Below are 21,860 nucleotides of genomic sequence, written 5' to 3'. Positions count from 1 at the left end.
TTGCACAAAATCGACTCCGCCATGTTTGCCTATCTGAAATTGAAGTCTTTTCAGCAGCTCCATCTTCTCACTAGTGGTGTGGTCCATGCTTGTATTGTTGAGGCAGTCGTTTTGTATTTTATAGCAACGTAATTTGAGCACTCCTGGCTCCCGAGAGCTCACTGTTGCCCCTGCATTATGGTGATACAGCTGTGTGTGTAGTTGGCAATGGACTAGATTGGGGAACTAATTTTGCTGAATACCCAGAAAAAAATGGCTGGTTTTCAGCTCAATTGATTCCCCAGTTGAAGAAGGAGCAGTGTAGGGACAGAAATGAGCAGCTGGACAGTAGAGGACTTGAGGGTTGCTTAAGCTGGTGTTGCTGCTGTAGAACATCTGTGGGATCACAGCCACTCTTGTCCCGGAAGCAGCTGGCCCAAAAGTAGAAAAATGCCATTATAGAAAGCTTTTGTCTGGTTAGGCAACAGACATGAATCCTTGAGGGCACTCACCCTGAAACCCCTGTTGAGGATAAGAAATACTTGCTCTTAAGACTGTCCATCAGCTTCTGGATGACTCACTTAAAGATCATGGTATGGCACATTTCTTTATGGGAAAGTTTCTAGTCTGTTCAGGAATGACAGGAAAACAAACATTTTAAAATTTTAATTAGGTTCTAAATATTAATGTGTGTAATAAACTGATTGATCATTCTACAATGACAGTTATAGAGTGGTATAACTGTCTGGGAAGTCTAAAAACAGCCTTACTGTTCGTTACAGAAAAGGACTCCACGCCTTTCACAGGACTTCCAAATAATGCAGCATGGCTGATTATAAATCCTCAAAGCATCTTCCAAATCCCTCTATGTCCTCAACAGACTTTTAATTGAAAACATTAAAATCAAACTCACCCAATTATAGCGTTTACTGTAGTCTTGTGGACTGGATGCCTTTTTTTTTTTTTTTTTTTTTTTTTTTTTAAGTGGGGATATGTTGCATACTAAGACTTGGCATTGCTCTGAAAAAAGTTCTATTTCCCTTAGGTAGTGGCTAGATGTTTGGATGTACTAATGGTGTAAGCAGGTTCTCTCCCCTGTGCTGTGCTGGAGTGTGAACCAGAAGACTAGCTTTTACACCTGGGTCAGTTCTCTCATAGGTTTATCATGTGTCACTGCAGATCCTTGTGCTGGCCTGAAATGGGAGGGGATGTTCAGGAAGGAGAAGGCAGGATTTCCTAATGCATTTAATGGTTCATCCCAGTTTAGTTTCATTTGAGCTGCAACCTTACGTGAAGTAATAGCATTGTTGTCCAGGCTGTTTGAGATGCACAGAGTCAGACTGTGATTTTTTGCATTTTGTGGTAATGTTCCCCTGTACTGTGCTGGTTTAACTGTGGCTTGTATGGAGGAATTGATCCAGCTGAAAATAACCTAGGAAAAATTGCATTTCAGCTGATTCAGCTGAATCAGCTTTCTGATACAGTTCGCAGCGTGGCTGTACAGGCAGCGCTGCTGGCACAACGTAGGACATAGTGGCAGGGCAAGAATGAATGTCAAGACAAGGCAAGGTTTGCTTCAGCCGTGTTACCTTTGATGTGGGACAAACATTGAATGACATGCCAACTAGTATTAAGAACAAGATACCTTCCATCTGTGTTGTCTTCTGCATTAGTTAGGAAACCTGCAGATCCAGGTACAACTCTAGTGATAATCCAGCCCCTTTGCTGAAATTCCATTGGACAATTTACTGGAGAAACTCTGGTTTATAATCCCGGTACCAATTAATGCTACTTGGTATGGTGTTGCTCAGGGTTACACAGCAAACTGGTGTGTGAGCACTGATCTGCTCTGCTCTACATTGTGGCCGGCTAAGCTAGACTGCTTTTACTGTAGCTTGGTACTGTGCTTTTACATAAAGGATATAGTTTCAGTGAACTGGGTAATATGAATATACCTAGATTAGGAAAACAGACTCTGTTTTACAACACTGTTGTTCAAATGGTGTTTGAAATGGGGATTTCGGGTTACAAACTCCTGTCTAAAAGAAAATCCAGCATGTCAGAAGTTCCTAAGTGCATTCGCTCTTTTCCTAGTTGAAGCAGATCTGACTTTTTGAGACACGTCAAGTTTTTTTTTCCCCTTGTGGGAAGAGGAAGGAACTCTTTTCCTTTTCTATGATGGATTGAGGGGGGAGGTTGAGTCTTCTGCCATTCCACATCCTTGCTGGGTGGGTGTTAGATATGTCTGTCACCTGTTTGTGGATTCAGGCCTGGCTGCACTTGTCCTCCCGCATGGTCTGACCTAACCGTCATGTGGTACCAGGCAAAGTGTCATGTCTCCAGTACATGTCCTTTGATAAAGCAAATTGGCTTTGGCTCCTCTAAGATGGTGACAGCAGTCTTTACCAGCCAGCCTCCTAACTGAGCAATTACTCTTCCTTTTAGCCCCTTTCCACAGGCCTCCCATCACTACAGGGACAGGGCCTGAAGCCAGTTATATTGGTCATGACTTAACTCTTTCCAGCCTTTGGAAGGATTGTTATAGCATTATTCTAAGTCTGTGGTTTAAGGGCATGTGTTTCCAGGCTCTCTGTGTACATTGTAAAGAGAAGAAGGGCACAATCCCAATTTTTTCTCTTTGCAGATTACCATTACAATTTGCTCTCAAATGGATATGAGCGATGTTTGCTTTGGACAGGAAATATATCAAGGAGGGGGTAGGCACTTTCTAGCCAAATTGTAACTGAAGTAAAAGCAAATACTTCATATGGCAGTAAGGTTTGGCTCAGTCTTGTTTGGTTTGTTATAACAAGCACCAGCTTCGGTTGGTCGTTTTCATAGTTTTCTTTTTTCCTTCATCCTTCTTTTCCTCGCTTCTCTTCAGATCATAGGGTCCTGGGAATGAATGAATGACAACATGGATGAAATAGCATGTATTCATTACCAGTAATTCTTATTGTTGCCTTGAATATACATTGAACAAATTCTTGAAACAAATGTACTACCACTATAACTTTGTTCTGGGTATTACAGAGCAAACATTACTAATCAACTGAAGTATGAAACTGAAATGGAAGTGGGGAAAATGACTATTTGAGCTACTTTATCAGCTATTAAGATGTTGAATGTTGTCACACTCATTCAGGTTAATTACAAATGTAAAGTGGGGAATACTTAATAACAAATTGTATTGTTAAAAACATTGCTCCAAGTTTATGCTTTCTGATCGACTTCTAGAGGATTATCCTGAAGGTTTTTACCTTGCTTCTTTGCAGCTTGCTTTACCTGCATCTTTTTGAAGCTGAAGGTTACCCTCTGGAAATACCTTTTGCTTGATAAATGACTACGGTGCAGCAGAGTTATGTAGTGGTACTTTTCTGAGTTTAGACTGGTTGAAACAGCAGCATACTAAGAAACAGGAGACTTCCATCTTCAGTAATGAAAAGCAAATATGATTGCCCTTGTATAATGTCCGTTACTGTTTAAATGTTGACACAGTAACCATTTCACTGGAGACTTCCAGCTGGTTTGTTTCTGTTTAAATTACTGAACATAAAAGAATTTTAATTTTAACGTAGTGGTGGCTTTTAAATACTTATTTAAAGAATTATGAGAATATCATGAAACATTTAAAAATTGCTTATTTCATTAAATCCCTTTATATATTGCACATTTCAGTTACTGTAGCTGAGGTTTTAGACAGGAAAGCTTTTTTATTTACTTTATGTGGAATATTTTTCCTGCATTCATTTTCACTGACAGTGAATGGGGAAGAGAGAATTATTTTTTGAAATGCAAATGATTTTATTTGAAAATCCTCATTTGTTGTACTCAGCTGTCCTTCCAGGTTTATTATGTATGATTACTTTACCTGACTGGATTTCAAATTGACAGTTGTCCTGTTAAAACACCATAGTCAGTATAAAAGGAGAGTAATCAAGAGTTCAGCAAGATTCTAGATAGGCTGACTTCACTGGAACAACTCAATCTGTGTCTTCTCAAGATTGGGTTCCTAAAGTACCAAAAGTTGAGAATGTTCTCATACTTTTTAAGAAAATGATAATAATCTGTAGTGTCATCGGTAGTTTCTGCGGTGATGCTGTTGGAGGTTTATGCAAGTTTATAAACTGCTGAGTTTAGCAAGTTTCAATCACTGGTTGGATTCAAATTGATGATGATAACACAAACACTGTGCTAAAGAACATGTTTCTCTAGAATATGGAGATGCCGTGATGAACTGGACATATGGGTTAAGACTCTAATGTGAGATTTACTTTTTTTAATTTGTCGTGCAGGTTGCCATCACGAAAGCCAAAGTGGATTTCTCCGGTGTGGTGTGCCTGCCCCCTTCCGTCATTGCTGGAAATGGGCTGGACGGAGGAGGGGCTGGCGAAAATGATGATGAGCCGGTGCTGGTGTCGCTTTCGGCGGCCCCCAGCCCTCAGAGCGAAGCTGTTGCCAATGAGCTGCAGGAGCTCTCCTTGCAGCCCGAGCTGACCCTCAGCCTCCATCATGGCCGAAACCCCAACCTTCCTCCACTCAGTGAAAGGAAGAATGGTAAGTGATACAGTGCACTCATGTCTCATGTAGCATGTCCTCACCAAGGAAGTGCTGTGGTGTTGTCACGGTACGTGTTCTGATGACAGGGCTGCTTCTTATCGCTTCTTACAATGTTTTATTTGTATGAAGAACTAATAATCTAGAGTTGACAAAACTGATTTATATCGTTTGATGGGAAGGATTGATGTTACTGGCTGTGGAAGTTCCAGAGAGCTCCAGTGATAAGTACTTCAGGTTGTTGTTTTAGAAACAACTTCCATGTGCTTTGTGGTGACTAAAGGTTGTGCAAAGCTGAGACAGTCAGTCAAAGGAAGTGTTAGCTCATCTTCGGACTATAGCCGTTGGTAGATTTTTCTTTGCCACCTTGGTCTGCACTTACCAGGGGTGAGTAACTTTCTGACTGCAAATGTCTGAAAGGTTCTGTCAGACTTGTTAGAAGGAGGAACAAGACTTAGAGTTAAAAATTAAATATCCCAGTAGGCCTTCTAATCCTAGAGTGAGAATGACCTGCCTATGTTTCTCAAGTTGCAGGTAGCTTACGGACAACTATGGTATGAATCCCTCTAACCATTTGGTGGGTGACAGTGGAGTGGCAAAATACAGGGTCACTTGGTGACAAGAATTCCTGGGTTTGGAGGAATGTGAACTGTCTGAAGCTCAGAATCAGCAGACTGCCATGAAAGCCTTTGCACGTTCAGCCCCATCCTGTGACAGACTGCTGAAACCATTTGATAACTGGTGGCTTCTGTTTGTGAATTCTTCTTGGTGATCTCCTTTCACTCCACCCTCTGGGGTATATGTTGGTGGCTCTTGGCAATACGAAGGTCTTGCTAGAGTTGGAATTCTGGCTATCAACTCTACCTCCAAGATACTGTGGTTTTGAGCATGGTTGAGTCCTGGGTGCCTTGGTGTCGGGCATTATATGTTGCATTATATGCTGCATTATATGCACTACATAGAGTTGCATGGCACAGCATATTGGAAATGCTGGGGAGCTTTGGAGTGGCCAGAACAAAATGCTTATGGTAAAGTGATTTAGAATATGTGACCTGTAGGGCAGTAATTTGGATTGGAGGGATAACTCACTTCACATGCCTGGTTCTTTACCTCCAGAAACTGAGCATACTCTTTTCTGAACAGTGTATCAGTGTTGTGCTTGTTGGAAGAATTAATTAACTTCAACCCAAAATGTTGTTTTTTAAGAGGATAAAAAGAGTTTCCTCATTCATATACATTATACCATCATTATGTAATTACAGTCATGTTTACAGGCCTTAAAAATGGAGAAGCTAGAAACTGCAAAAACAGAACAAAAAGCTTTTAATCCTTAATGTTTGTAGTCCTCTAAGTATAAGATAAAAGACAACAGACGGAGGTAAAGGTGGTGGTGGTAAATAAAAAAGAAGAAATTGGAATATTAGTCAGCATGGTAGGCTGTGATCTCAACTAGTGGAAGACTTGGGCATTTTATAGTTATGAAGGCAAGGAGAGATTTCAAATGAAATTTAACTGCGGTGGTTTTGAAACTGGTAGGAAGGCTTGAAGGCAGCATGGGAAAATCACATGAGCCTTTGTTTCTAAAACCTGACAGCTGGCCACCTGAAGGTGACATTGTGAATTTGCTGGAGGCAGGGTTCTTCTCTTCTTAGTGAATAAGACATGATTAAGGGTCCTGAACTGGGAAGAAGCAGTTTATTCTTGATGCCACAGAGAAAGGGATACTAGTGTTGGGAACGGTTGAGAATACCTTTTTAGGAAAATGAAACTTGTAGCAGGACTTTGAATGGATACAAGCAGGACACAGCAGCATTTGTTATGGTCAGAGGAAAGGATATTCTGTTACAGAAATGAGAGAGTCTTTATATGATTCAGTTGTTTGGATAGGTTTAAAAATTGGTATCTTGGGAATATTTTACAGAAACAGATGATTTTCCTCTATGAGAATAATGTTATTTTTATGGACTCAACCTTGAAGTGTATCATTGTGGGCTGCAAATCTGCTTGACTGGAACAGGTAAAATAGAGTTGGGTTTAAAAAGTATTTGAAAAGGAACACCTCTGCCCATACCTTTTGCCAAAGAAAATTAGGATATTCCCGGAAATGACTCATTAGGTGGGTCTCCTCAGAGCTGATTCTTTATCAGGGCTCAGCACGGTAGTAGGAATTTTACTGCTGGAGGTGCAGCTTTTCAGACAAGGCATAAAGTCCAAAGTCCCTGATCTAGACTACTTGAATATTCCTTATCTTCAGAGGTATACCATACTCTTTTCTCCTAGGCTTCACTATGTCATTATGTGTTGTTTGTGTGTACATTCATTAAAATACTGTGGGACTGAAAAGTGCTCTTGAAATATGGTTATCTGCAAACTGTCACAGCATAAAAGGAGACTTGGCTTAGTGAGCTGTTGAGAAATATAGCTGATGCATTTTGAATTAATAAACTTGTTCTCTCAAATGGGAACTCTTCAGTTATCTTGGGGTAGAGGTTGCACAGCTGTTGAAAGCTGTTGAGCTTGTTAAAGCTCCTTTTTAAAACATGTTGTATCTTTGTTGTTGTGCCTTTGGCTTCAAACATGTTAAAAAACCTCTAGAGATGATCTGCCAGTTGAGATGGCAATCTGCTTAAACATTTGAGCAATCCAAAGTGGTTGTAGAAGCGTATCTTGTGCAGTGAAACTGCTTCTGTGACAACTTGCCAAATTCAAGGTATGAGGAAGATTCAGGTTGAGTGGCAGTGGGAGGGGAGGAGATGGTAAATAAGAGACTTGCTGGAAGCTGCCTATTTGTGTCAAAGGGTCTCCTGTTAGCAGTTCTAGACAGGCATTGCTGACTCACAGCTGAACTAACTACTTATGCTGAGCGCTTCTAACAGGTTAACCCTTTGTGTAACTTTTGGTTACAGAAGACTTTGCTTATCTGTAGATGTCTGTAGAAAAATATGACATGGATTTGTACTGAATTTGTTATTCCAGGCAGTGGATCTAGGACATAAACTATTAGCTGAGGTATAATAGAAATTTCTGTGGCATGTGAAGCATCATGGAATTATGTATCCCATGGGAGAACTGGGAATGCAGTCCTGTATGCACATGCTGCCATATGTCCTAGGACAGCGGATTCCTTTTTTTTTTTCCTGCTCTTAGAGAACTGAAGGGCAGCAAGAGACAGTTTCTGGGGGTTTTCTGGTTGGATTTGTTTTGTTTCAGACCCAGACTCTTCTTCATATTCTCTCTTATCACAGCTACACATTATCCTTGTAGGTGTGTGTACCTGCAAGGGTAGGTACACCTAGATAGATGGCTGTAAAGACCTTAAACATCTTGACTGAATAGTTATTGTTAAGTTACACTAAATTAAAATGCAATAAAAGCTATTACAGATATGTGTGAAGTATTGGAACACATCAGATAGATAGGAAACAATTTCTTGTCATTTCAGTGGAAGGAAACTTTATGTGGTAAGGTGTTAGTAAAATATTTTGACACAATTATTAGGTGCTGTTCAGACATCAAGCTTAATGGGACATTTAAGGTGTAGTTATTTCATTTGTCTTTGTGCTTCACAGTGGATTTTCTACCCAAAATTCACGTTCCTTCTTTTTTACTGATGTTGATCAAGGCCGCAACTTGCTTTAACTATGAGAGACTATGACTGACTCATTCGTTGCCACACAAGCCAAAAAAAGGTCATTGCAGAGTCATCTGAAGCTCTTAAGTGTATCTTGATTTTTCTCAGTCGCCTGTACTAAGACGCCAAGATAACTTTTCCCAACCCTTAGGGCATGGTTAGAGCAAGGCCCTGATGAATGTGGTTACAGAAAGAGAAAAAAACAGGTGATGAATATACAAATCTTGTGCAGTTCGATCATTTCTGATCAAAATTGTCCTTGTATTTAACTTTCATTTGAAATTATAATTGCTCCACTAGCTTATTGGCCCTCTTTTTTGACCCATTTTCCCCAGATGAATTCATAGTTACCTTTGCCCAGAGGTCATGAAAAACATTGTGTTAGAAGCCTATGACAGTCCTGGTTTCTTCTCACTGTAGGCTTGTTTAAGGTGAGGTAACATTCTTTTGAATAAACTGTTGCATTTTATGATTACAGGTTTGGACAAAACTTGTACCAGCTTGTCAGTTTTGGAGGTTTACTTGATCTGGGATGCTTCCCTTCTACAAAGTACCATATGTGCCGGTGGGGGGCAGAAAGAGACTGGTTGGAATGTGTGGAATTTCAGTATGACTCAAAGTCATACAACAGGCGTGTGCTTTAGGTATCAGAAGGTACTCCTGTTACTGTAAGGACTGAGCGCTGTACAAAGCATGGGATTAATTATTGCCACATAAACTGTTGGTGATTATAGTCACTTACAAATTACAGAGTTGAACTTTTAAAATGGTTCTAAGGAGTTTATTTAGTGCCTATATGCCTATGCCCATTTACTGTTAAAAGACAGGAGTAATATTTTAAATGTTTATTAGGGCACCTGGTTTTATTGTAAAGAATTTTGTAGGTGATTGCTCCTATAATTCTTTTATTAGGTTATATGTTCCTGTCTCCCTCCCCTTCCTTCCCTTTCCCATCCTGGATTGTCATTACGTTGAATGCAGTCAGATTCAGCATTTATTTCAAATATAACTTGTTATGGTGGTTTTGCAGATTTTATAGCTGTCTTCTTGCTATTGTGACTTTAAAAACATTGATAATGTTTTCTTAAAATCATGTCATAAACTATCATAAACTTTTTAAAAGTGAATATTGTGACTTGTGAACTCATTTAAGAAGTTAGGCATGTTTGCTTATCAACAAGGGTGGTATTTTATTCCTGAGAAAGGGTTTTAAAAAGACAGGATTATTCTGAAATGACTTTCTCAGGTTTTTTGGGTTTTTTTGGTTCTAGTGTATATCTAACTTCTACAATAGTGGTGCTTACTGCCTCATCCAGAACTTACATGTGAAGAAGATTAAGTCTGTAGTGTAACAAAAGGACCAAGGCAGGAAATATATAGCTTTCTCTGATCTGTCCTTCACACACATTCCAATGAGGCTTGCTGTTTTCTCTTGTGTGTGAGTAAGCGGAATAGTTGTTAGAATAAAAACAACCAGTCTATCCTGGACAGATTTGTGTTAAGAGACTTTATGTCCCAGGAGACTATAAATTTAGCATGCTGTCTGAAAGTTTCTGGTAGAGCTATGAGATTCAGAGCATGATAGAAATGACTGGCCTGTTACTGATGGGAGCTACTAAACAGCTGAGAAGTGGTAATCTCTTGAAATATTTAAAACAAACTTTTAAATAGTGATGGGGGAATAGTTGAGCTGGAAGGAGTCAAGCCAAAGGCAGCTTTAATGTGGTGGCTTTAACAAGTTAGCTCTCAACACAGTTTTTGTTTGTTCCTGATCAAGTTAACAAGGCTATAATGCCCTTCTCCAATCACTGGTTTGTAATATTCCTCTCCCTACTGTTTCTCCTTTCCAGTTTCTCTTTTATTTCAGTTTGCCTTTGAGATTTCAAGGTTCAGGGCTGATGGATGAACTTGAGACATATAATTTGATGGCTACTTAAAAAACATTCCTTTTTTCATGAATTTAAACTGCTTGCTAAACAAGTCAGGCCCAATCTGGGCAGCTGTTTTGTCTGTGTGAGTAAGGACTTCTGCTGCTGGTTTTGCTGTTTTAAATATTAAAGGTAGTAATGGGGAAAGGAAGTCTGGTTCTTTAAAGGGAGAATGCCATTCAACAGGATTCTCAGTCTGTTCTACTTAAACAGTGAGTGGCTTCTTCATGCAAGAAAGATCGCACTATTTCACAATAGTCACTTGCTGTTAGTACTTAACAAACAGAATCCTAGCTTTGGGTGATAGTCTGCTTCTGTAATGTGTGTCTTTCCTTATGAAAATTTCAGGTTTTCTGCAATTCATTTAGATTGGGGTACTATCAGCCACTTCTGCAGGCTGTAACTCTCCATCACAATCAATATATCACCACAAAGTGTAATGAAGGAATCTCTGTTTGAAGACATTGAGTAGTGTAATCTTCATCTTCCTTGCTGGTCAAATAAATAACATGCTGTGCTTGTTAATGCTTTACATTTCATCTGTCCATGGTCACTGACAGTGCACAAGTACATACTTCAGGGAGTTAAGTGATATTCCTGGACACTGTAGGAAAGATTTTCTTTCCTTTTTGCTCATACTCCTTCCCCTTATATTTCCATGTATCACCACAAAAAAAAAGCATACATTCTGCTGAAAGTTGATGGTTTCCTTTATTTATGATGAATATGGATATTCAGGTGTTAAAGCTGACTTCTTTCTGTCACTAGTGTCTCTAAAGTCTCAGGATACAGTGCACCACTGCAGTTCCTTATCCATACGGATTGCACAGCAAAAAGGAACATTTAGGCCTGCAATTTTTGCCTAGTCTGGGTGCGAACCTAGGACTGCATAGGTGGCGTTTGACTATGAGAGAAGCCCAAATGAACTGATTCTTGTCCTTTTACAACACACTACCGATATAAGAAGTATGGAAATCAGATAAATACTACAATATCATCAATAAGGGATTTTCCTGTGTTGTTAAAAGCTGCCAAAGGAGTTTCTCTGTGTCCTTTGAAGCCCCAGATGTGTTTGTGTGGGGGAAGGAAGATGTGTTGCTAAAACCCGCCATGCTCTTCTCTCAGCTGTCGAGCAGCTGTCGTGGAGTTCTTGCATCTGAGTGCTAGAGAAGTCCTGAAGTTATTTAAGATTGGAGGGGTCAGAAAACAGTGCTAAAGCCATTTTGCACACTCAGTTACTCATCTTCATGGCTACTATTGTGGCAAGAGAGGGATTCTGACTTGCTGCAAAGGGATTTTAAATCTAAAAATTGGTCTGTATCTTTGATGCAGAGCTCAATATATTTTTGGGCTTGGTGCAAATATATGCAGTTACTTACTTAGATGACCTAATGAGAAATGATGATGATCCTTGGAGAAAGATGGGGAATAAGGGAAAGCTGCTCTGGGGACAGAAGCATTGGAATTAGTTTGTTAAGATAATTAAATTATCTGTTGGGCAAATTACTTGAGACTCTTTAGAGACTGAAATTGAATTTCCTTTCTGTTGGGAGCTAGAATCATCTAGTGAGGAAAGACTTAATTCTATTTTTATCTTTTACTCAAGAAATATTTGACTATAAAAGTTTTGTTCGCTATCCCAAATAATTTGAAAATAATCATCTGGATGTGGGAAACATGGCTTAAACTTTTTTTAACCTCTAGACAGGTTGGATGGAGGGTGTGATCCATAATGGGAAAAGTCTGAAGGAGAAAAGGCTTGTTGTTTTATTTGTTTTAAAGAAACAGATGCTACCATCTATTTGTAAGAAGTTCCAGTCTGTTGTTAGAGTAGCTCAGGTTTACTGAACAGCAAGAGGATTTCATAGGGATAGGGGAATAGTGCAATTATTAAGAAAAAGGATTGATAAAGATTAAAGAAAAGTGACTGATCTGTCAGCGGGATGTATATGTTTTTGGCCATGTTGTTGCGAAGCTGAGGATGTCTGCATGTTTATGTTAACACTGGGTCTCCTTGTCCTTGGAATGAAATTGCCTCATCAGCAGAGGCCCTTAGGGGATTGAAAGTCTACCCAAGACGTCATCCTTCTCTTTTAAAAGAGGAAAAAACTGCCAGTTCTAGTGTCTCTGACCCCTTCCTCCCCCCTCCCTTTTACTTACAGAGCATCAAAGGGCAGACATTACTTCTGCAAACTACACATCTTGCGTTCCCCTTTGAGTATTCATTTTTCTCCTAGCAGTAATTTGATTCTGGGCTGTTCCAACTTGCCTGTAGTGAATAAGCAGAGAACTGCATGTTGAAAGACTGAGTTTTCTCAGTAGGCACCGTTTTCATCATAGAAGGCTGAGAATTTCTTGCAAGTTTTGAACGAGATTAAAGTTGAGAGGTCCTCTTGGAATTTTTTTTTTTTTTTTTTAACATATCTCTATCTATTTCTCTGTCAATCTATATACAAAGAGAGGCCTTTAAGGGATTGTAACTGTTGAGAAAAGGATCAACATGACACTGCTGGAACCAGAAATGCAGCTGACAACACTCCAATCAGGTATCACCCCAAACATATCCCATGGGTAAATTTTGCTAGTGAATCATGGTCGCTGAACTATATAGGGAGTGCCAGGAGGCTATGTGACTTTGAGTAAAGACAAATTAGAGAGCTGTGGTAACTTCATGTGCAAGTTGCAGATGGATACTACTTGGATGTTAAATACTGATATTGGATGTTAAATACTTAGAGCTTCATCAGAGATAAAATTACCTTTCTGTTTTTCATTTGTTGGTTCCCAGTGTTAAATTAAAGTGCCTTATGGATATTAGAAAATCCCAGTCAAATCTAGGACTTGTTCTAAAGAAATTTCCTCTGTTTAGCTTTTAGCTGATGTTAATTATTTTTTGATGAAACATATTCTTGATACTTTGGAGAGATTTAAAATTGCATATTTTGGGAAAAACACTTCTGCTTTGAAACTTTACAGTACTTGTTTTATATCTTGAAAGACTGATTCCTTGCAAATGAAGATGGTATTGTGTTTATATGATTTTGTTCTAAATACTACAGTCTTTTTGTGATACTGTGCTTACCTGTTAGATATGTAGAGAGTTGCATTTCTGACATGTAAGATATGCTAGAGTGAGAATTACCTGTTAATGACAGTATGGTATATTTCTGAAGAGTATTTTTATCTGAGGCTTTAGAACATCCTGTAGTCATGAAACTTAACAAATATGTATAGATATGAACGTCCTCTGTCCTATGGATGGGAACAGAGACTGACTGTAACCTTGGTAAGCTCCGACAGCAAACTAGTAGTAGCCTAGGAGTTTGGGTTTGCATTTGTGTACTTTTAATCTCTTGTACAGCGTTGCCTGAAAAGCAGTGCATATGTAATGCCAAAAGTGTCAAGACAGACTTGTTTCTGAAAGTTAAATGCTTTTTCTTTTCCTTAAGTAGTGACTTGGAAAGAGACAAGTAAACCAATAACTTCATAGTGTAATATAGTTTTTTTTCAGAAATTGCTGGTTTTTTTCCTGAATTTGCAGTGTTGATTTCCCTAGCTTAGGGTCTTATGTTTTGTAAAATATCTGTGAAGATTGTGTATGTCTATAAAGATCCTGTATGACCTTTATTTTATAGTTCTGACAGAAGGTTGTATTCTTTGTTGTTTAGAGCACCAAAGTCCGTTTTTTTTCACCTCCTGTTGTAGACAGGAAAGGCAAGAGAGGTCTTAGGGCAGGGCTACATCTTACATGGAATACATAGTTTCTGTCTCAATTCAGAAGGGTGCTTGTACACAATGCATCATTCCTCTAGTTGTACTCTTGCAGTCTGTGAATTTTGGAGGTAAGATTTAGACATTAGCAAGGTGTTTGATACTGGACAGGATAGGTATGGCAAGACAGTATCTAATCTGTCTTTGTTGTAAACAGATTATTTTTTCTTGATGTGACAGTTGTTATGTAAAGTTGTTTACCTCAATGTGCTTTGTTTCTGATAGGTTTTCTAGTCATGTTAATTTTTTTTGTAGACAAGGAAGAGCCATGGAATTTACATTTCAGGGTTCTTGTAACTGAATTTGTGTATGATGTTCTGGGGAAACTCACAGAATAAAGTAAGACTTGTTAAAATTAGGGAAACAGCCTTCATATTAGTATTACTTTTTCCAAAACTTTATTTGTGGCTGTGTTTCGTATTTCTTCCAAATTATGAAAACTTCTGAGGCTTGCATTTAATTCTTAGGGTGAGAGTTTCTCCCAGTAAAGAGTACTCGTGTGTACCTTTCGCTTAAGTCAGCTAACCCTAGTCCTAGATTATGCAGTGGCGTTCTGCAATGTTGAGACAATTTCCTGTCAAGCTTAGCTTACCTAATGAGAGATACAGATTTATTGCACCTCTTCCATCAGTGGCAGCTCTCTTTTCTCCTGGGTCAAGCACTGCTGGAAAAATATTAAGCAAGAAGCAGGCAAATGTTTATGTTCACAAGATTAGTGGGGAAATTAAGTATGACAACAGGATGGAACCATGTGCATAGTAAGTTTTAAAGATCAGTCTTGAATAATGGAAGTGTATTACAAGCTTCTAGATAAGGAAAATGGCTACTTGATGCTGAGACCAAATTGTTCAACTTTTTTTTCCTAAAAAAAGTTAATATTTAGTGACTTCAGCGGCTGTTGGTTGCTACTGTTATTTAGCTTAGGGAGGTAATTAAGTTGTCTGTTGGGTAAACTACTTGGGACTTTCTAGAGACTGAAAATGGATCTCCTTTCTGTTGAGAGCTAGAATCATCTAATGAGGAAAGACTTATCTTCTCAAAGCTTCTTGGTCCTGATGTTCATCTCCAGAAGCCCTGCTGGAAAGATGGAAGCTGGAAACAGTTGTCCCAGTCAACTCATCAAGGTTTCTGAACAGCCATTGAAGAAGTAGGAGAATCATGGCCTAAGCTGGGTAAATAAATTATCCCGATAGCCCTTACACAGCTTGCACTCCATAGACCAAATGTTCTTAAAGCATGCAGGTCATAAGACTGCTTATTTAATGCTTGGGTATTAATGGGAGTCCACTCAAGAAGTAACAGTACCTGAAGCCATAGCTGACATAGGAAATAATGTTTGTATTCCATGTCGGTGGGTACATAAAAAGCAACACCTTCAATACTAAAGGTGAGAAAACATTCTTAATATTTTAGAGAAAGAACTTAGGGGGAGAATACAACTTTACTATTCTGGGAGCAGAATAGCTTAAGCAGGGAGGGACTGTTTCTTCAGAACAAAACATGAGTGAAGCAGGAACAGTATGACTAGTGAGGTGCAGGTATTAACCAGAAAAAACGAAACATACCTGTCAAACTGAAAAAGCAAAGAGAAAAAAAACAAACAAACAAACAAACAAAAAACCCCACACAAAATCCAAAAACCAATACAAGTGATGGTGATGACAGCTGAGGAAGAAAAAGTAAAAGTGAAAATCAGGCTGAAAAGACATTCCAAAAAGGCAGTAGACCCAGAAAAAATTGCAAAAATAAGAGCAGAAACTTAACTGCTCTATTTGACATCTCATTGGACTACTGAACTTGTTTGAAGAACTATGATGTTACTGACCCAGTCATTCAAAAAGTGATCATACGCACTGAGGCAAAATTCTGCATTCATATTCAAGAATACAGTTTTGGAAACAGCCCTGTGCCAGTTTGTGTGTTTTCATTCTGTTGAAAATGAAGCTGATGTGCAGGTCTATACCAAGCTCTTAGCAGTGGGAGCTCCCTCATTAGCGTTTTTCTCCAAGAGTCACTTGGTCCTTTTTCCTGCCTTGACTCTCTCAGCATCTGACTCATTTGTTTTCTTTGTATTTATTTGCTGATTCCAAAAGCTTGCTGTTTCCTTCCCATTATCTACTTCAACCTAATCTCCCTATGTAGCCTCTTTTTGTGGTCCCCTGAAGCCTTTGTGTTATTCATGTCACTACCTAATTATCCCATATGGAGATCTTGCAAATTCTTTTGCTGTTGGTCACTGTTCGGTCAAGATATGGACTGAATAGTTTGTTGATATGACCTCCCTTAGTTCTGTAACACACTGTTTGGCCCACTGAAAGAATGAGTCATGAATATTATTTTCTTTTTTTTCTTTTTCCTTTTTTTTTTTTTTTAATGAAGAGGGAAGAGGGCTAGAATAATACTTTTTTTGACACAATCTACAATCCAGTAATACTTAAAACTGTTTTTGAACAGCCATATGAGGGACTCATGCAACTTAGGGAAATCTCAGGAGTATTGGGTGTGCTGCTGGCATCTGTATGCAAATTTTGTGCTTAAATGGCAAATACAAACCTTCAATGATAATTTCACTTTCTTTTTTATTTGAGTTATTATGCTCACAAGTTTCTTTTTATGAGTTCTAGCAGATGGCTGGGCAGAAATGTGTATGCAGTACACATACAGAGGTGCAATCAGCCAGATAGATAAACCCGAAATTTCAGATCGTTTTTTGCAGATGTTTTGCATGGATGGATAAGAGTTATGGCCACTTAGGGTCACTTAGAGTCTAACAGTGCATTGCCAGAATTAATGGATGTTAGCACGTTGCTAAATAGCTACTTTTGTTAATGAATTCCATTTCCCCTAAATTTTGCTCTACTTAAAACCTTCTTCGTTCATGGTTCAGGGTAGCATTGGTTTGTTTCTGTGCACTATACTGTGGTTTGCACTGCCTTGGTATATGTTGTGCGCTAGTAATTGTCTCTGTGTAATCTTTGTAATCTTTATTTCTTTCTGTGAGTACACTGAAAAAAATAAACACCTTTTCAGCATAGAAGGATCTATTGGATAGCATCTTTGGGTTTTGATATGTTGTTCCATTGACCCGCTGAAAAAAATCTTAGAATCTATTAGAGGTCAAGCCAGGTATGCAAACCAGAAGCAGGTTGTTCTAAACTGTTAGAAGTGCGGTTTAGATGAACAACAGGTTTTTTTCCATGCATGTTTAGAGAACAAAAGAAGTATTGTTTTGAAGTCAGCACTGTAAATGATCATAGAAATAATTCAGTTCTCTATAGTGGATAAAACTTGATTTATCTGGTCTAAATTGCTTTGTATCTAACTGGTTCTGAAAAAGGAACACTCGCTTCAGCTGAAAATTAGTGTTATCTTGAATCAAATGTAAAACTTCACTCATTTTCAGGGGAAAAGTTGCATTTTTGAGCTACTTCAGCAGATTAGGGATATATTCAACTCAATTTAGGACAAACTGATGCTGATCCCATTCATTCTTTCTTTCAAAACACAGCTCCCAGGCTCTTTCTCTTCCCTCTTTAAAGGATTTAAGTTGAAGTGCTGTAGGAATGTCAACTGTTAAACTACTTTTAATGGGAAGAAAGGGGACAGCATGTCTGTGTATTCATAGATGGGAGGTGTCCCCCTCTTCAGCTCTTTCAGGAGTGACAAATGTCAGAGCTGCAGTTTTTGTGGTTGGTTTTCTCTTTTTCTTGTTTTAAATAAAGTTTAAATTCAGTGCTGGCTTTTGGTACTCGTAAGAATAACCTCTTATTCATGCACTAAAATGCCTTCTAACTTCATCTTGTCTTTTTCAAGCACCTGTTAGTAGGATTTTTTCCTTACTGTTGTTTTAATTTTCTAGTAAGAAGTTTTTCTAGTTGTGAGTTTTTTCCTCTGGTTTTTGGCTTTTAATTTTGTTTGAATAGTAGAACTTAAAATACTGATCCCCACCCCCCCACCCCCCCGCCCCCCCCCCGCCCCCCTGGAATTTTGAGATTGCAATGAGTTCTTGAATCAACACAATCAGGATTTTGGTTTTGGATGGAGAGTGGAGGTGAGGGGAAAACATTCCTAGCGTTATGGTTTGTATCATCACCACTTTAAAAATAGAACTTTTGATTTCAGTTTGGAATCTATGGCATTTGGAAATGTAACCTTTTGTATCTAGGTAGCAAGTTCCTGGGGAGTGCGAAGAGTCCTCTGGTTGCTGGTACAGTTCCCCGAGATGTGTATATTCTGAGTAGTGATAAAATGACTCTCACTGGCTTTTAACCAGAATCCTGCATGTAATCCAAAGACTGAACAAAGTTATGTGAGCTTCATCGTCATCATGCAGTGGGAATTCTTTCCGAAGCAGCAAATGGGACGTTCCTGAAGTCAGCTTTAAATATGGAAATTTTTATGTCAGCTACTAACAACTGCTTGAAGTTCTGAGTTGGTTGTTATAAGACATGGATTGAGGAGTGCACAACTGTAAACTGCACATTACTGAGTTATTCCATTCATGAAAAATTTGAACATAACCTTTTGCTGCCTTTTATCCCTGTGATTAACTATTGAGTAATCAAATCACTGTGTTGTCGTGTTAGCCAAACTAGAGTTAAAGGTTTGTACTGAAACTGAATATATAAAGGATGCTTTTTTTTTTGGTCAAGAATGACAGGCTACAATAAAGAATACTCATTAGAATCACTTAGTTGACCAGTATCTATTTCTACTGACAAGTTTAAATTTAAACAAGAAACTGCTGGAAATCTATTTAAAACCTGGACTAAGTATTTGTTGAGTGTTAAATTACCTTTTAAAAATAGTAATTTTTTCTCTATCTGCTTTGAAAATACTCTGTTCATTCATTTTATGCAGCAAGCGTTACACTACAGGTTGAGAAAGAGGGAGTAGGAAAAAACCACCCAGACAGCTTTTTGTCTTTATCCGTCTTGTGAACTAAGATGAGCTTGCAAGGGCACACATAGGCTGCATTTGTTGTAAAACAGCAAAGATGTGGTAGACACAAAACAATTATTCACCAACAGCTTTGTTTCCTAACCTTTCTTATGGCTTCAGCTTACTTTAAAATGTAACCATTGAGAAATAACTTTAAGTGAGGGGGTTGTCTGTGCATGTGCTTTTTAATGAGTTTCCAGTCTGCATACTAAGATTGTCATCATCATACTGCATTTTTTTGTATCATTCACCAATTGCTATTAAAAACTAAGTGAAAGTTTAAAATGCACGTAAACTCATGTCAAGGTTTTAAGTGCTGTAACTTTAATCAAAGCAGAGTCTTCCTTGGTGTGAAATTAATGCATTATGTATAATGGGCCCTATTTAATTGCTGTCATCATATTCTGTAAGTTACCCGTTCATTTGCATGATGAATATAAATAAACCTTTCTTTAGGAACATAGTTCAAGTGCATGAGCAAAATGAAATAAAAAAGAAGTATTTAAATCAGCTTCTTATTTGGGGTCTTTAGGCATGATTGTATAAAAATTACTTAATGATTATTTAAATAGGCTCAGACTGATCATTGTTATCTTTGTGACTCCGACTGATCACAGTCATCTTTGTGGCCTGCCACTAATTCGGGTTCTGGGTTAATATCTGAACGTGTGTTATGCTGTCTCTCTCTAAACTGGTATGATGATTACACCATGCATGCTTTGCCTAAAGGGGTACAGTGCAGAGACACATCCGTTCTCTCTTCCAGTTACCTGGTTACTCCTTGATATCCAGTGTTTGCCAGATTTAAGAGACGGCTAATGTTTAACAAAGCGCTCAAGCTTCTATTCCCGTGTGACAGCGGAAATTTACATTAGGGTTTAGATTCAGGTGGTTTTTTTTGTTTTGTTTTGGTTTTTTTTTTGTAATAATGGGATTCATGTCCAGTCTGCATTTTTATTATATCCATTAAAATATGATTTTTTTTATATCTGAGCTTCAATATGAATCAGTCTCTAATGTGTGCCCAGAGCTGTATAGATCAGTGGTGGGGATTATAGGTAACTGTTGAGGTTTTGGGAATGTCTCTGATGTTGTTTGGTGTTATGTGGAAACTGACATAGATAAATTTTAATATTTAACTGTTTGCCATCTGCTTTTACCAGCCTTAAGTGATTCCTGCAGCACACAAAAAGACCCCAAAACCCAAACAAAACCCAAACAAAAAAACCCACAAAAAACCAAACCCCCAAACTTGAGGTAACCTACGGCTTCCTGTCGCATCTGGATGCTCCTTGTGGCTGCACCTCAGTTCAGACATACAGCACCCTCTGCTGTTCCGACCTTAGGGTTCTTCCAAGAAGAGGCACTTGTTTTAAATTGTCTTTTCAGAGAAACCTCAGCTGGTTATCTTGAGGTGGTCTGAACTTTTTTTTCGTTTGTGACTAAGGAAACATGAACACTGCTTTATGGAGGTGAAACTAGAATCTTAAGGGAAGAAATATTGCCCCCCTCTCCCCTCAATTTCTTTGTCAAGACAATTTTACTAACAGAATCAATATAGGAAAGTAATTTAATTACATTGGCACCGTTCCCTTTTGTGATTAACCTTAGTGTGGTTTAAGAATGTTGTATAACTTAGCAATAGTTTAAGTAGGTAAGGAATCATAAAGAAACAGAACTGGAATTACCCTTCAGGGTCACAGAGCCCACTCCCTTGCTGTTGCAAATAATCAAGTCATATACTCCCCTTCATAATTTTATCAAGCACCATTTTAAAAAGTGTTAGATTTCTCACTTGCCAGCAGTTCATACTGGAAAGCTGTCCTAGAATTTCTCTTTGGTTAAAAATCTTTTGGTTTTCAATATTAATCGTAGAATCATAGAATGGCTTGGGCTGGAAGGGACCTTAAAGATCATGTAACTCCAAGCCCCATGCTGTGGGCAGGGACGCCACCCACTAGACCAGGTTGCTCAGGGCCCCGTCCAACCTGGCCTTGAACACTGCCAGGGACAGGGCATCCACAACCTCTCTGGGCAACCTGTTCCAGTGAGCATGTGTGTCGGTGTCTTTTAGTCCAAATAGCTTTTTGTAGTTAAACGGATGCAAACCTTAATGCCGGTGAAATATTTTCGCAGGAAGCTGCATCCACTTAAAATATCCTTAAGTAGGCAAGTGCTAAAGTAGTGTCTGCTAATGTGACCTGCTGAATACTTTTTTATATCTTTCTATTGTGATGCTTATTTTAAATCAGATCTTCTAAGTAATGTTAATGATACTTCCTAGGCATTATGCACATCATTGGAATCCCAACAGGTTAGGAACCTATTTAATTATCCAGTGTGAGAAGTAGGTTGAGAAATGTATTTATGGTTCTTTGTAGCCTTTTCCATTTTCTTTGCCCTGATTGTTTTTTCTCAGAAACGAGTGTATCCCAAATAAAGAAGTTGCAGCTTCCAGTGAAGCACAAGCTGGCTTGATCAGCCTGTAATGATAAGTGACCTTGATGAGATTTTTTTTTTCCCTTTTTTTTTTTTTTTTTTCTTCCTGCTGGAGGTACTCTGATTGAAGCTGGTTTTCCTTGTCTTTCAGTATTTGAGATTTTGCTTTCACTGATGTCAACTCAAATTAAATATATGCCTTTTAAAAATAAATTGAGTAGTTTTCATTTATTAAAGTTACTATCTGACACTGAGGTACCACCAGTTAAAAATTACAACTCCCAAAACTTTTTGTTAAGCTCTTCAGAAAGTATCTTGAATTTGACTTATTGCAAAACATTTCGAAGGCTTAGAGCCTTCAATGTTCTTTCACTAAAAGGTGAAATAAACAGAAAACACTTTGCAGTACGCCTTTGCTGACCCCTTGTTACCTCAAACTAAGCAAGAACAAGATCCAGATTAGTAGGCTCCCTATGGAGAAACTTCTATTGCTGGTCTTATCTTGAAAATCCAGAGACTAACATGTGAGTGTCTGGAACGGTGTATGAAAAGTGGTCTCTCAGGCAGGAAAATTTCAGGCCATTTAAAGGTCAAAGCATCATCTTTAAGTTTAA

The 21,860-nt window shown here is 38.5% G+C and overlaps 1 protein-coding gene across 1 annotated transcript in view; it reads left to right on the top strand.

Annotated features, from left to right (window-relative positions):
- The first annotated feature begins 4,521 nt into the window (after positions 1-4,521).
- MRTFA (myocardin related transcription factor A) overlaps positions 4,522-21,860 on the top strand; it is an 81,674-nt gene continuing 64,335 nt past the window's right edge. The window contains exon 1 of the mRNA XM_082310960.1: positions 4,522-4,536. The gene's annotated coding sequence lies outside the window, so the exon portion shown is untranslated. The remainder of the gene's footprint in view (positions 4,537-21,860) is intronic.

Source organism: Platalea leucorodia, assembly GCF_965183815.1.
Source record: "Platalea leucorodia genome assembly, chromosome: 4".
NCBI classification, from domain to species: domain Eukaryota; kingdom Metazoa; phylum Chordata; class Aves; order Pelecaniformes; family Threskiornithidae; genus Platalea; species Platalea leucorodia.
The sequence above is the reverse complement of the archived record's forward strand: the minus strand, read 5'-3'. Positions and strand labels throughout refer to the sequence as shown.